Source organism: Trachurus japonicus, chromosome 13, assembly GCF_045865225.1.
Source record: "Trachurus japonicus isolate A0001 chromosome 13, Traja_1.0".
Lineage (NCBI taxonomy): Eukaryota > Metazoa > Chordata > Actinopteri > Carangiformes > Carangidae > Trachurus > Trachurus japonicus.
This window is the reverse complement of record NC_140919.1, coordinates 2,667,106-2,683,132: the sequence shown is the minus strand read 5'-3', so window position 1 is coordinate 2,683,132 and position 16,027 is coordinate 2,667,106.

The following is a 16,027-nucleotide window of genomic DNA, read 5'->3' as shown; positions in this document are numbered from 1 at the left end:
AAGCAGGGATGCTCCTGGTGCATCTGTGGCATTGTCCTGGAACAGGTGTTAATGTTCATGGATGTAAGGTGTGGTTGTAAGCTGGAGGCTACATGCATTTCCTATTACGATGATAATCACAGTCTCCAATAGGTCAATAGGTCAGTATTGTGTGACCAGTGAAATGTGTGAACAGGCTACTTCAGTGCAATTTGTAAACACTTCATAATGAAATCAGTCTCCCCACCACCCCATCTTTCCTGTTGGCCATCTAGAATCTAGTAAGCATGTGTGCTATTTGTATATACATTTGTTTCAATTTTATTTTTTCCATTTCAGAATGCCACCCGCAAGGCGAGATCATCGGTACAGCGTGCAGGATGTAATTGCCATCGTCCAAAACGGAGAGAGGACATGGGACATGTGGACATGGATTTCGACGACACTGATGCAAGTGACGAAGAATCCGATAGCGATGCCTGTGTGGACAAAGAAAACCAAGAACCTACTGATTGCCCAGCCAATGTGGACATTGAGCCCCAATCAAACAAACACATCATGCCCCGTGACAGATGTCGCTGGCAAAAAAAAAAAGATTTTATCAGTCCCAATACTGATTTTTCTGGTCCAGCTCTCACTGATGATGTCAACTCCCTCCTCACACCACTGCAATACTTCCAAAAGTTTGTGTCAGAAGACATGGTTGAAGCTCTGGCAACAAATACGAATGAGTACAGCATACAAAAAGGTATACTAATACCCAAAGAAAGTGTGATACTGTGAGACTGGGTTAGATGTCTGCCTCTGTTTTTCAGAGGACAAGAACTGCTTCTGGGACTATCACTGTAAATAATATAAATAAATGTCAAAGTTCTTCTTGTTGGAATAAATGACTCTTCATAACAACATGACTGAGATTATTATTCATGTTATATACTGGCTTGGGAAAAGCAAAACCCTGCAAATGAATCCTTAGTTCTGCATTGCTGTTCAGACAATGAGTGGAAATACAGGAGATTCTGCTCCCCATTAAGCCCAACGTTGCAATATTACAACATTTCCGTAAAACCTTACTAAAACATAAATTTTTTGAAAACATTCCATTTTCAGCCCCAAAGGCCTCCTACAACAACATCTGAATGGTTGAAAAAAATTTTTTTTGCGTTTTTCTATATTTGGGTTTTACAGGGTTAAGGCTGACTGTGATATACACATCTACCTTTACGCTGTAGATAGACACAGATTCTAAGTTGCATCTCTGGTCAGCAGGTGGACACTCACCTGTCCACCTGCTCTGACCTGCAGTTATTCAATCAGCCAATCACGTAGCAGCAGTGCAGTGTGCAAAACCCTGCAGATACAGGGCGAAGGTGTAACTTTAACTTTGACCTTCAGTCTCCAGCCAGTTGAACATTTTGGGATGTCAGAGAACAGGAGACCTTCAACGTGCAGATGACAAATCTGCAGAAATGCTGTGATACAGTCGAGTCAATATGGAACATCTCTCTGGTGTTGTTTAAAGGTGCATTCAGTGACAAATCTGGAGCTAAGACCTTTGTGTGTCTTCATTAGGATTTTGCAAGTCTCCATCAGATAAAAAAAACAACATTTTGACCTGTTTGGTGTTTTTCTTCAGACGCAGGTCGCTCTGTCCCTGAGGCGCCGTGACGTGTGACACCCTGAAACAGGCAGCGAGGCCTCTATAACTACACCAGCTCATAATAAACCTCTACTCTATCCACCACTTTATTTTCCCATGATCCATTGCATCACACCACAACGGAAGTGGGTTTTAGTAGCATTTTAGCAAGTGGCTAACTGGTAGCGTTAGCCACCGGTGTAGGTACCAAGTGTGGGGGCTCCGGGCTGCCAAAACCACTTTGACTAAATCTGATGTTTGTTAAGTCTAGAAAACGAATTATTGAACAAACATTACTATTTCTGTGTGCACGTTTTTGTAATTAGTCATGGTTATCTTAGCTGTTAGCTTTGCTCTGCTGACAGCTAACAGCAGCAGCTAAGCTAACATCACGACGTCAGCTGTTAAAACCCTCCCGTTGTGGGACACGACATGAAACTACTCCAGTTAGCTCAGTCATGTTGGAACTAGGATATCCGCTGGAAAAGTTATTGTTTATTGACACTGCTAACGGCTAACAGCTAACGGTTAGCCCAGCTAATCTAAAATGTTTGTAGACTTCATAAACATCAGAGTAGTCACAACGGTGATATAGTGACGTGAAAATGTGACATAAAGCTAAAACCTCGTCCGTATTGTTCTCATTAAAATTAGGTGATGATTATAAAGTCATCACGGCCGATGTCTATCAACCAGTCTATGCTATCAACAATACAGTAACGGTGGGATGGAGTGTCATGGCGACACCCAGCGTCATTCTCCGGAAAGTGGTGGATAGCATCATGGAATATTCTTATTTTTATATTTTTACATTTAGACTTCTTGTCTCTGTTTGGTTTATTCCAGGCTAAAAACCACCTGGATGATGTGGGAACTCCTGGTCTACATGGTTTTACCTCCTCTGCAAAAACCCAGAGTGGCCACAGATCCAACAAAGAGCTGCCGTCACATTCATGAGAGCTTCACACACACACACACACACACACACACACACACACACACACACACACACACACACACAGAGAAAGGTGCTGCTGTCCGGCCGGCTGGTGATTCCTCACAGATAGTATTGATCGGAGAGGCCGGCCTCATTCATTACAGGCTGACTAGAAGCAGATGAGCTGAGGCTTAATGCTGAGCAGGGCCTTTCGCTGTCATCTGGAGAAAAAAAAAAAGAAAAAAAAAGACCCACAAGGGTAAATTGTAGAAGCTATGCATAAGTAAACGTGAAGCCGAGCCGTACGTCTTACTCAGCAACATTACGTAACGAGCTGCATGCGTTCGCTCGGCGGAGAGGAGACACACACTTTACCTGAGAATAACAATGTGATGATGATGATGATGCAGCTGCAAACATCTGGATGTTTCTGTCAGAGGGAGGAAAAATAACTTTATCTAATGATGCTTCATACTCAACTATTCAGTATTTATAATAAACTATAATAAACTATATGAAGCATCAGCATGTTCTGGTTTGGTCTCTGTCTTTTATTTAGCAGCTAATGTGTGTTACTCTGTTAGTTTATTATTATTTCTTGATTTCCCTCATCAAACTCATCAAATACACAATCCAACAACTCCACAACGCCCTGGTGGACAAGTTGTGAGCTGCACATTCACCACGCTATGAGATAATAACACAACGTTACCACACAGAGTTGTTTTAGAGGGAAATTCATGTAAAACTGCTGATGCGCGTTGCCTTCAGGGACAGTTTTTCATCAACACTCTCTGTATTTACCTCTAAAACAACTCTGTCTGGTAACGTTCTGTTAATGTTGAACTATCCCTTTAACTGAGCTGAAAGAGTCAAACAAACTGAATTTTATTTTATCTTTCCATGAGCAGTTAGAGTAAGGAAAAAAGAAGACTACAGTACAGTTCTGGTTCTGTTTGATGCTCTGTGATCAGTGTTAGTTTATTGATATCTATGATTTTTAAAGCTGCAGGATTTTGAGTTTTGGATTTAACATGACTTCAGTAACTTCTCCCATTATTCTCAATTCATACACTGCAAAAACTCTAAAACTTTCCAAGAATATTGTCTTATTTCTTGTCAAAATGTCTCATTTTTAGTCAAAACTAATCTCTTTCCACTTAAAATAAGACTCATCACCTAAAAATGAACTTGTTTTTAGATCATTTTCACTTGAAATAAGTAGAAAAATCTGCCAGCGAAAGCAAGTTTTTTGTCCTTGTAATAAGAAAGAAAAACTTGCTCCACTGTCAGATTTTTCTACTTATTTCAAGTGAAAATCAGCTTGAAAGAATTGAAAAGTGTCTAAAAACAAGTACATTTTCATGTGATGTGTCTTATTTTAAGTAGAATGAGATTTGTTTTGACTTGAAGTGACATTTTTGACTGGAAATGAGACAAATATTCTTGGTAAGATTTTGAGTTTTTGCAGTGTAGACGAATAATTCCCACACAACCAATAATAATTTCTGTGTGTGTGTGTGAGTGTGTGTGTGTGTGTGTGTGTGTGTGTGTGTGTGTGTGTGTGTGTGTGAGTTTGCAGGACTCAAACAGACAAAGGCCTCTCCCTCTCTCTCTCTCCCTCTCTCTCTCCTACATGCAGCTGTATTTCCCTAGAGAGTCGGCGTTCCCGTTCCCTGTTTCCACAGCGCAACACGCTGCCATCCCTTCTTCAACAGGGGACCCGGATCACAAAGAGAGAGGAAGAAGAAGCTCCAATTGCCTCTGTGAAACCTGGCACAGCTGCCATTTGCCCTCTTTTTCCCCCCCTTTTTTTGGGGATGCTTCATTTTCTCCCCCTCCACGTTTTCTCCAGGTTCCTGTGGCTGCAGGAAAAGAATGACTCCTGCTTAACGATAAAATCAATGTCATTTCTGAGGCAGGAGCGAAAGAGAAAGAGAGAAAGAGAGAAGAGAAGAGGGGAGGGAAGAGGAGGGAAGGTGAAAGGGGGGAGGAGGGAAGGAGGAGAGTATATTACTGAGCTGGCAAATGTGCCCCGGTGCCAGGGAGTCAATTTGAGTGAAGCCGTGCAATGTGACATCATTTACTCAGAAATCCCTAATTTGTCAGCATTAATATTTCAGCCGCGGCATCGGCCTGTCACCCGGCGCCAGAGATGACTGATCAATCTATAAAAACGCTCCGCAGCTAATTTATTGAATATTTATGTGCAATGTCATGTGCAGGAGAGAGAAGCTGAATTTATTCCTCGGGAAGTTCGCTGAGGAAAAAAAAAGAAAAAAAAAATCAAATTCCAGCTTTGCAGAGAAAGAACATGATGAGGAAAATGTGTGAGACACTAAATATCACAGAGTCACATTAGAAAGGAAGGTCGAAGCTGATTGGACAATGACACGGTGACTCGTAGTCAGAGAATTAAAATAAAACAAGTACACAAATTAAATCTAATTAGTATTTTGTTTTGAAATGTTCTCATACACTACTGAAATTAGATTTTATAGTAGTGTATGAGGAAATTTCAAAATAAAAGACTGTATTTAACTGAGTTTTCACACTGATTTAACTTTGAACTCTTATTGTTGTGTGAATACATAATGTGCAATGTAGAAATAGTGTGAATGAATATAAATACATGTATAAACTTTGTTATTTATGGTGTAAGGTTTTAAATTACAGTGGATTCAGGACATTTTCTCCTTTTTTTGTTTTGTTGAATTATTACATTGTTGTATTGTAGCAGGATTTCATCAACATTATTGTACAAGAGGCCAGATCTCTGCCCCCTATATTTACTAAACTACATGATCAGATATGTTCATATTGATGAACCCCTCTACAGTGCCGGGTCCTGCAGCTGTGCACATCTGGCAGCTGCATGTTCCACTCTCCCGTGTGAGAAGTTTCTGTAGCGTCAGGAATCAAATTTCACTTTTAATCACAAGATTTAACTTGTTATTTTTCCACTAAGAGAATTAAACGTTACGTTTTTTTCATACTAATCTTCTACTACTAATCTTCATCTACTTTAACTCTTCATCTATTGTTTTATCTATATGGTTCAAAAATGTTTTCAAGCTGTCCGTTTTAAATAAATCTGAGTAGACTTTAACTTTTCAATTTCTTCATACTGAACTTCAACAATTCAAGTAATTTCCAGCCTTTTCATACTCTTCATATATTATTTCATCGTATTTCCTTCAGGAAATGCATTCTCTAGTTTTTCTCTAGTTGCTTATTTTCATGTGGTTTTACTAGAAAACATGTCAATGTTCTTAAAGTTGTGTAAAAGTGTGTGAGCGATGAATTTAAATTCCTCTTTGTGTCATTTATGAGTTTTTAAATTAAAGCTCAGATTTCAGTGTCGTCAGTCTTGACTTTTCCTTTTTGACCAAAAATCAAACCTCTACAAAATAAAAGCTTGAATAAAAATGTTTAAAATGAAAACAAATCATTCCTCCAGAGTCGTCACCACTTTACTGGATTCTTCCAGAGAAGCTCAGGAACCCCATCGTCCCTGAACAACCTCCAGCCTCGCGATGCGTTCGAGAGCTCTGGAGCGACCCGGGTCACGTGACTGTTCCCGATGTAAAAGACTGAACTCGGGACGTTTCCCGGTGTCATTGTTGAGTCTGATTAATCCAGAATTAATCCAGAATATGTTGGAACGGAGTGGCTCCTCGTCTGTTTAATCACCGGTTCAGACTAAAAAAAAAACTCAAAGTCTTTCCAGAATATTTGTCTTATTTCTTGTCAAAATGTCTCATTTCTAGTCAAAACTAATCTCTTTCCACCTAAAATAAGACTCATCACCTAAAAATGAACTTGTTTTTAGATCATTTTCACTTGTTTCAAACTAATTTTCACTTGAAATAAGTAGAAAAATCTGCCAGTGAAAGCAAGTGTTTTGTGCTCGTAATAAGAAAGAAAAACTTGCTCCACTATCAGATTTTTCTACTTATTTCAAGTGAAAATCTGCTTGAAAGAAGTAAAAAGTGTCTAAAAACAAGCTGCTTTTAATGTGATGAGTCTTATTTTAAGTAGAATGAGATTTGTTTTGACTAGAAATGCCATTTTTGACTGGAAATGAGATAAATAATAATTTCACTCTGTGAGTTTGCAGAACAACCTCCAGCCTCGCGATGCGTTCGAGAGCTCGGGTCACGTGACAGCCTCCCGATGTAAAAGACTGAACTCGGGACGTTTCCCGGTGTCATTGTTGAGTCTGATTAATCCAGAATTAATCCAGAATATGTTGGAACGGAGCGGTTTAATCACCGGTTCAGACTCAGAGTGAAACAGCACCAACATGATGATGAATCCCTTTAATGCCCTCGTCCTAATCTGGTGCCACTGTGCTGCCAACACACACACACACACACACACACACCACCTCCTCCGTCATTGTCTCATTCCATACATTGCATCCTGTGTTATTCCCTCTTTTTTTTTGTTAGCATAACCCACATTGTATGCAATTATTTACTGCTGCCTGCTGATGGAAAAATCCCTCCATTTTCTGCTTTTGTTGGCAGCTGCAGTGCAACATTTACACAATAGGCATTTAGCACGGACAGCGTAATTATGACAGCACATCAGAGCTGGGAGAGCTGGGACGGTGCCAAGGAGAAAGAAAGCTGCTCTCAAACCCTCATCCTTCAACGCCGCCCATGAAGATCATTATGAATGAAAATTAGTGCCGGTGGGAAGCGGGAGAACGGAGAGCGGAGAGAAAAACACCACGGTGGCGACGGTGATGATGGTGATGGTGATGGTGATGGAGGAGCAGCAGTGGAAGCTCGGGCAACACCAGGAGAGACGAGGCCGAGCCCAGGTCTGAGTTTAGACTGAAGACTAAAAACCACGACAGATAAGATCGACTCCACCTGCAGCTAAGAAGAGAACAGACTGAGAAGCTGTAATCATGACGACATCTTGTAGTTTTCAGAGAATCATTGATATTTACTCACATCAAGTTACGTCAAGGCCTAAATAATGATAATTAAAGATCCAGATAGATGTTTGTGTTAAAGCTCCATACAGTATAAAGGTAGATGTTTGTATTAAAGCTCCATACAGTATAAAGGTAGATGTTTGTGTTAAAGCTCCATACAGTATAAAGGTAGATGTTTGTGTTAAAGCTCCATACGGTATAAAGGTAGATGTTTGTATTAAAGCTCCATACAGTATAAAGGTAGATGTTTGTGTTAAAGCTCCATACAGTATAAAGGTAGATGTTTGTATTAAAGCTCCATACAGTATAAAGGTAGATGTTTGTATTAAAGCTCCATACAGTATAAAGGTAGATGTTTGTATTAAAGCTCCATACAGTATAAAGGTAGATGTTTGTATTAAAGCTCCATACAGTATAAAGGTAGATGTTTGTGTTAAAGCTCCATACAGTATAAAGGTAGATGTTTGTGTTAAAGCTCCATACAGTATAAAGGTAGATGTTTGTATTAAAGCTCCATACAGTATAAAGGTAGATGTTTGTGTTAAAGCTCCATACAGTATAAAGGTAGATGTTTGTGTTAAAGCTCCATACAGTATAAAGGTAGATGTCCATGTGTAGTGTGATTATAAAGCAGCTCTAGGTTCTATATTAATACTGTGAAAGTATCAAAGCCTCAGTCCACAGAGCAATGCACACAGCCTGTATTCAGAAACTGAGCCTTAAAACCAGCCGTCAGGACTTCCTGTCACTTTGTGATGTCACAACTAAGCCCCGCCCCCTCACCACCTGGACAACACCATCCATCCAACAACAACTTTGCAGGATTTGGTTTCTCTGAGTGTTTTATTCTGAAATCTGCTCTGTTTTTTAATTGGATCACTTTAGAAAACAGTCAGCCAATCAGAAGAGAGGCTCAGAGAGGCCTCCTCTCTTCTGATTGGCTGACACCGACCTGTTGTTACTAGAGCTCCAGAGATGGAAAACTACACCGAGATGGTTTTTACATCTTCTCATGGATCAGCCCTTCAGAATAAAACACAGAACAAGGGCAAAAAAAAAAGGCCTTATTTACTGTTTGTCAAGTTTATAAATCAGACTCAGACTTGACTTCCTGCTTCATAGACAAGCAGCAGAATTTCAAAATAAAGTGTTTGTTTGTACCTGTTCTGAGTCTCCTCCTCTCCGTCCTGTAGCTACGGAGACGCTTCGTTTCCAAGGTGAAGAGCAGTGATGGGATGATTCCACATTAGCAGCACATGTGCAGCCGACCTCCACCTCTCCACTTCTCCATCCAGGGCTTTTCCCATCATGCACTTGACTTGGCGGTGGCGGTGGCGGTGGTGGGTCAGCAGCAGGTGACCGATCCGTTCCCTCCTCCCCCTTTAAAAGAAAAGAAAAAAAAAAAACCCAGTGTGAACCACGTGGTTTAGCTTTAGCCCTCCAGTCCCTTCATTATATCATCGCTAATTACAAATTCTTAAAGCAGTGCCAGACATTACAATAAGACAGTGCAGTGAGCATATGGCATAATATCCTATTAATGAACACTCTAAATTCAAACTCAGGTCAGCGCTATCACGCCGGAGAACGTGTCACTGATCCGATGGAGGGGGGAGGAGGAAGAGGAGGGGGGAGGAAGAGGGGGAGGAAGTGACCTTCTTCTAAAATGCACAGACCAATTTTGGCGGGGGGGAGGCAGCAGCAGCCCCCGGGGCCGTCTCATTGTTTTACTTGTTTAATTTTTCGCCAGCAATTATTGATATAATATTTTGATGGCAGAGCCGAGGAAGGAGAAGAAGTCATTAACTGAAGGGAGCGAAGGAAGGAAGGAGGGAGGAGGGAGGAGGAGTGGGTTTCTCTCTTTTCCTTTTTTCTCTTTTCTTCTTTTTTTTGGCTTCATTTTGCTTCGCCACTATAGCTGCTTCTCCTCATCTCCTCCTCTTCTTTCTCTTCTTTCTCTTTCTGCCTCCTCACTGCAAAAACCCCAAATCTCACCAAGAATATTTGTCTTATTTCTAGTGAAAATGTCATTTCTAGTCAAAACAAATCTCATTCTATTTGATTTTAGACACTTTTTACTTCTTTCAAGCTGATTTTCACTTGAAATAAGTAGAAAAATCTGAAAGTGGCAAGTGTTTCTGTCTTAAGCACAAAAAACTTGCTTTCACTGGCAGATTTTTCTACTTATTTCAAGTGAAGATTTGTTTGAAACAAGTGAAAATGATCTAAAAACAAGTTAATTTTTAGGTGATGAGTCTTATTTTAAGTGGAAAGAGATTAGTTTTGACAAGAAAATGCCCAAATATTCTTTGATATTCAAAGATGTTGAGTTTTTGCAGTGCTCTCCTCCTCCTCTTCTTATAATAAATAATAAATTCTATTTATAACGCGCTTTTACAGGTGCTTATAAAGACGCTTATATTAAAATGGCGATGTAATTAAAATACAGAAACAATGCAGAAGAACAACACAATTAAGATACAAAAACAATGTGGAAGGTAAAAAAAAAAAAGATATAAAAAGAGATAATGAGATGGTCGAGAGTCAAAGATGTATCATTTACAGATTAAAAGCCTGTTTAAAAGGGTTTCTCTTCTTTCTCTCCTTCTTCCTCCTCCTCCTCTCCTCCTCCTCCTCCTCCTCCTCCTCCTCCTCCTCCTCCTCCTCCTCCTCTTCTCTCCTCCTCCTCCTCTTCTCTCCTCCTCCTCCTCCTCCTCTTCTCCTCCTCTTCTCTCCTCCTCCTCCTCCTCCTCCTCTTCTCCTCCTCTTCTCTCCTCCTCCTCCTCTTCTCTCCTCCTCTTCCTCCTCCTCTTCTCTCCTCCTCCTCCTCTTCTCTCCTCCTCCTCCTCCTCTCCTCTCCTCCTCTTCCTCATCTCTCTCCGGGGGGAAAGTTGAGCTATTTGCATTCGCTGTCACAACAGTGTGAGGAACAAGTTGTGGTCGTCGTCGTCGTCTCAGCGGCTTCAGTCCTCAGCACGCTCGCCGTTTTAATGGAGACTGTCAACTACAAGAGAGATGGATATACCCCCCTCCTCCTCCTCCTCCTCCTCCTCCTCCTCCACTCCCTTCTTCTTCCTCTTCCTCCTCCTCCTTCTTTTAGGAAGAAAAGAGGATGGGGATGCAAATAGACACATTTATAGCATGATTGCATCTGCAGTGATAGATGTTTCTGTGGTTTTTTAGGAGGAGGAAGACACTTCACCTTTATCTGAAATGGAGCTGTGATCAGTTGTTCCTGACGTGTCGCGGGCTGAAAGGCCATCACCCCCCCCCCCACACACACACACTCAGCTGATAATAAACTGTACTCGTCTCTTTAGCTCCAACACATTCATACGGACGTGAAGCCAAAACAACAGGAGGAGGAGGAGGAGGAGGAGGAAGGGGAGGGGGGGGGCTCATCAGATTACACAGGGGCCCTTCTCTCTCTCTACGTCTCCCCAGGGAAGACTCACTCTCATCGGTCCCCAGAGCTGGACCCCTAACCCCCCCCCCCCCCGTGTGGCCCCTCACTGAGCGCTGTTTGTTTAAACACCAGAGCTAATCCTCCAGCTGTCTCAGATCAGGTCCCATTTCAGTGCTGGGGGGGGCAGAGAGGGGGGGGGTACATGCATGGGGCTGCAGGTGCACAGAGCTGAGACACAGAGGTGAATCACTGTTACACCGGTCTGGGGACCGGATTCAGGGCGAGAGAGACAGGCCTTTCCTTCAAAATAAAAGCACCAAGCTAATGAAATGCGGTGAACACAAAAACTAGAATATTTGTCTTATTTCTTGTCAAAATGTCAAAACTAATCTCTTTCCACTTAAAATAAGACTCATCACCTAAAAAAAATGAACTTGTTTTTAGATCATTTTCACTTGTTTCAAACAAATTTTCAATAATTTTGAAATAAGTAGAAAAATCTGCCAGTGAAAGCAAGTTTTTTGTGTTTGTAATAAGAAAGAAAAACTTGCTCCACTATCAGATTTTTCTACTTATTTCAAGTTAAAATCAGCTTGAAAGAAGTAAAAAGTGTAAAGTGTAAAGTGTAAAAACAAGCTACTTTTTAGGTAGAATGAGATTTGTTTTGACTAGAAATAAGACAAATATTCTTGGTGAGATATTTGAGTTTTTGCAGTGTAACTCTTTAATTTAAGGAATATAATTTACAAGAAAATCCCAGAGCCAAAACCTTTAACCTTTAACCTTTAACCTTTTGCTTTTATTGTATTACAAGTTAATGTCTATTTTATAAATGTTATGTTGGTGAAGACTTTTATTTTGGTGAATTTGGTGATTTCCGTCTCCGACACCAGACTCTTCTCCTCTCTACACTGGTTCACAGCTGATGAGTTAACGACGTGTGATTGGTTGGTTTAGCTTCATAAGTCCCACCCCCCTCCTCTCTCTCCTCTCTCTCTCTGAGTGACCATGGACACACACACACACACACACACACACACACACACACACGTTGTAAACACAGTGAGGGCAGCTGCTTCCTGTACAACACAAAGTGAGTCGACCTGTTGTCAACATGTGATGCTGCTGCTTCTTCTCTCACATCCAAACTCAACTCAACTCTGTTTGGATCTTTTCATTCATCTGTTTGAAATCTTTAAAAATCACAACTTGAGGTTTAAAAATGTAACTTTTTTGAGCATCAAACACTAAAAACTTGTGCAGACAGGTGAGTAGAAGAGGAGCGAACAGCCAACTTTCTGATACGAGTGCTACTGTACCTTGATGAAGGTTGTTTCCTTTTATATAAGAACCAACAGTTCAAACTCTCATGTTGACCAGTTCAGATTTTCAGACCGAGACTCAAAGACACAGAAACTGAAACTAAAATATAAAATCACGTCAATAATCTGAACAATAAGGAAACAAACAAATCAGTTTAGAGTCCTAACGTCTAATTCTCACCACATTGTGACAGACAAGTTTCCTCTGGAGCTTAAAGAATCATGTTTATTGTGGCTTTTCTTCAGGATGTCAAAGCCACATGAGAGAAGAGACAGGTCGGTGTTCTGATGAGAATGAAATAAGAGACATATCTGTTTAAAAAAATAAAATAAAATGCAGTTACATCCATCTCATTCTGTAGAAAAACTCCTGTGTGCTCCTTTTCTCGTCACAGCTCTCATCTGAACACTTCAGCTGCCGATGACGTCATGTAGGTAAATACTCCAATTAAAGGAGCGTTTTAAACAGATAGAACTAAAAATACTATAAAAACTATTTAACTTAATATTCATTCATCTATAAATAAAGGCTCTTATGATCTCGTTGCTTTAGTTTTTGCAGAAGAAACAAACAAAAGTTGTGACGTTTTCTCGCTCAGTCACTGTTTGTTATCTCCAAATGCATGATGGGAAATCTGAACTGAAAACAGATTCAAACGAGCAAAAAGAGAAACAAGTGAAAAATCAAAACGATTATCAAAGAGAAATGATTTATTTATTTATTTATTTATTTATTTATTTCTATTGCACCAGTTCATGTTTGTTCCTGTCGTCCTTGAACGTGTCGCTACAGTAACGACTCACATGTCAGACGCTGGCATTTCTGACGACTTGAAAGCCTCTAATGGGCAGTTTGACAGCACGCTGTGTGTGTGTGTCTGTGTGTGTGTGTGTGTGTGTGTGTGTGTTTCCTACCCTCTCTCCTTCTCTTTCTGGACACAAAACACCGGGGTGCGTTTGATATTCCTTTCCCGGGGTTCAGAGCCGCCGTCGTCTCCACCAATCACTCACTCATTCAGCTGATAACCACAAATGAACAGAGGCAGAGGGAGTTAGCGTGTGTGTGTGTGTGTGTGTGTGTGTAGGTGTGTGTGAGCGCAGCCGCCTCCACCTGTAACAGCTTGATTAGAGAGAGAAAAAAGGTCATCCTTGTCCGGGAGTAAACTGGATTTATTGTTGTCACGGCTACCACGCAACAGTGATAAAAATGACCTCAATAAAAAAAACAGCACAGCCAATGACATATGCAAATGATTCCATAAAGGCATAAATGAAAGGAGGAGGAGGAAGGAGGGAAGGAGGAGGGGAGGGGAAGAGGGGGGGCAGTGGGGGTCAGATGGAGCGAATGAAGGCCGAGCGGCGGACGACGACGACGCGGCGGCCGAGCCCATCACTCTTCATACCGCCGCTTTTATGTAGCTGTCCTGCCGCCCCTACACCTGCCCCCTCTTCTCCTTCAGCGGCCCTCTGGCTCGCTGATAACGCAAAGGGCAGTGCCACCGACACACACACACACACACACACACACACACACACACACAGAGGATTCAGTGGATGGTAGCAGCAGCAGCAGCAGCAGCTGTGGCGGTCACGAGCTAACGGCGCTAACTGAGCCTGAACGTCTGGACCTTTTATCCAAACAGGCGACTGATCACCGCTTTATTAGAGTCAACACAGAAACTTAACATGTCAGTTTATGATGTTAAAGGGATAGTTCAACATTTTGGTAAATTGGCCCATTGCCATAACCCCTATAGTCATAGCAGTAGGTTCGTTACCTTTAATTGTCGGTGCAAGCTGTTTTTAGAACGGCGGAGCAGAGCTACGGAGGCTCATTATGGGATTTCTTGGTTTCCCTCATCAAACTCATCAAATACACAATCCAACAACTCCACAACGCTCTGGTGGACAAGTTGTGACCTGCACATTCACCACGCTATGAGATAATAACACAACGTTACCACACAGAGTTGTTTAAAGGGAAATTCATGCAAAACCGCTGATGCGCGTTGCCTTCAGGGACAGTTTTTCAGAGACTGGTCCACCACCACCGACACAAACTCTCCTCCGTCCCTCGCTAGCTAAATTAGCAAGCTATAACGGAGCAAGTCTACGAGCTAACAGTTAGCTACGTTAGCTAAACACACTCGAAACAAGGTTGTTTCAAGATGAACTTCATATCTTTACGTCTGATGCTGATACTGGGACTGTGTGATGACAGCGGCTCCAGTTGCAATTGTCAATAAAGATTGGATTGAAAGCTCTGAGGCAGGTTGGTTTAGCATCGATGCTAACAAGGCAGAAGAAGCTTCTGTTATGACTTTTGTATTAGACACTTCCTGCAGGAGCAGAGTCCTGGTTCTGACGTTAGAAGGGCGATTCCACCAAAAGAGTGCCATTTCTGTCCCCAGCATATTAAATGTATAAAAACATGTAATAATATAATATAAATTGCATTTAATTAATAAACAAAGCACCATACACATGAATCACTGTAGAAATTAAAGATATATAATTTTTAATTAATATAAAAAGGCTTTCAAAGCACTGAAACATAGCCTTTGTTGCATGTCCCCAGAGCCAAATGCTATAGTTTACCACAATGCATTATGAATAAAATCCTTCTAAAATCTCATTTTTTTTGCATATTAGTGTGACTTTATATTATATCTACACTTATATAACATTTTTTAAATTAAAACCTAAGTATATTTTGGTTAAAATTCACATTTTAGTCCCGTCCCCAGGTTTTCACTCAGTGCTGTTACCCGGACACATTCTACACTCTAAAAGTTTTGGAACATTCCACCAGTGACATGTTCTGCTGGAAGTGACATCATTTAGGTCTTCTGAAAGTCATGGGAAGACCAAAATTAAATTCTGTAATTTATTTTTCCTGAAATTGAATGATATTGTAGCTATGTCAGGGTCCGTCACTCTTAAAACTCATTCCTGTTACCTAAATTATCTCTAGACAGTGTTTGTTGATATCAAAAGTAAAATATTCAGTTAAATCCTAAGAATGTGCTCTGTGTGCTCAAGCTATTAGTATAGATGCTATTTGGCTAGATTTCACACAATTGCTGATTTTATGCTAAAAACTCATTGCTGTTACCCTCATTGCTGTTACTTTTTCTTCAAAAATGCAATGATAAAAGCAGCAATAAATTAAATAAAGTAGCCTGAGATTGACCAGTACTCATTTTGAATGAGTAAATGTGTATATTAAAAAAATCTATACTGAAATGGAATGAAAAATGAAGTTTAATTTTTAAGAGTTACAATGAGCAAATGGCACTCTTTTGGCGGAATGACCCAGAAACTCATGTGACCTTCCGGGAGCAGATGATTGGTCCTCGTTCTGTCAGGAACTCCGACCCCGTGAGTCACATGACCCCAAACAGGAGTTAAACTCATCCACTGTCTGTGACGTTCTGACTGAACTCTGCTGCTCTGTGTCTCGTCCTCAAAGTGACATTTTAGTGCTGCGGTGCAAGTTCAAAGACGACTATAAAAACCCACGTCCACCAACAGAGCATCGGGGGGCCCTCTGTCCTTCTGGGCCCCATGCATGTGCCTGTGTTGTTACGCCTCTGCCTTCATCAGATCCAACGTTTAAAAGACAAGAAATAAGTTTCATTAGTGAAAAACTTTTCTCGTTTTCACAGCAGCTGCAGCTTCAGTTTTATTGGCAGGAGTTGTTAAAAATGTAACCTTTTCTACGTGAACGCTGTGAGAATAAAGACTCGAAAATAAGAAAGTAGCAGGATGTGGGACACCTGGTGGATGGGAG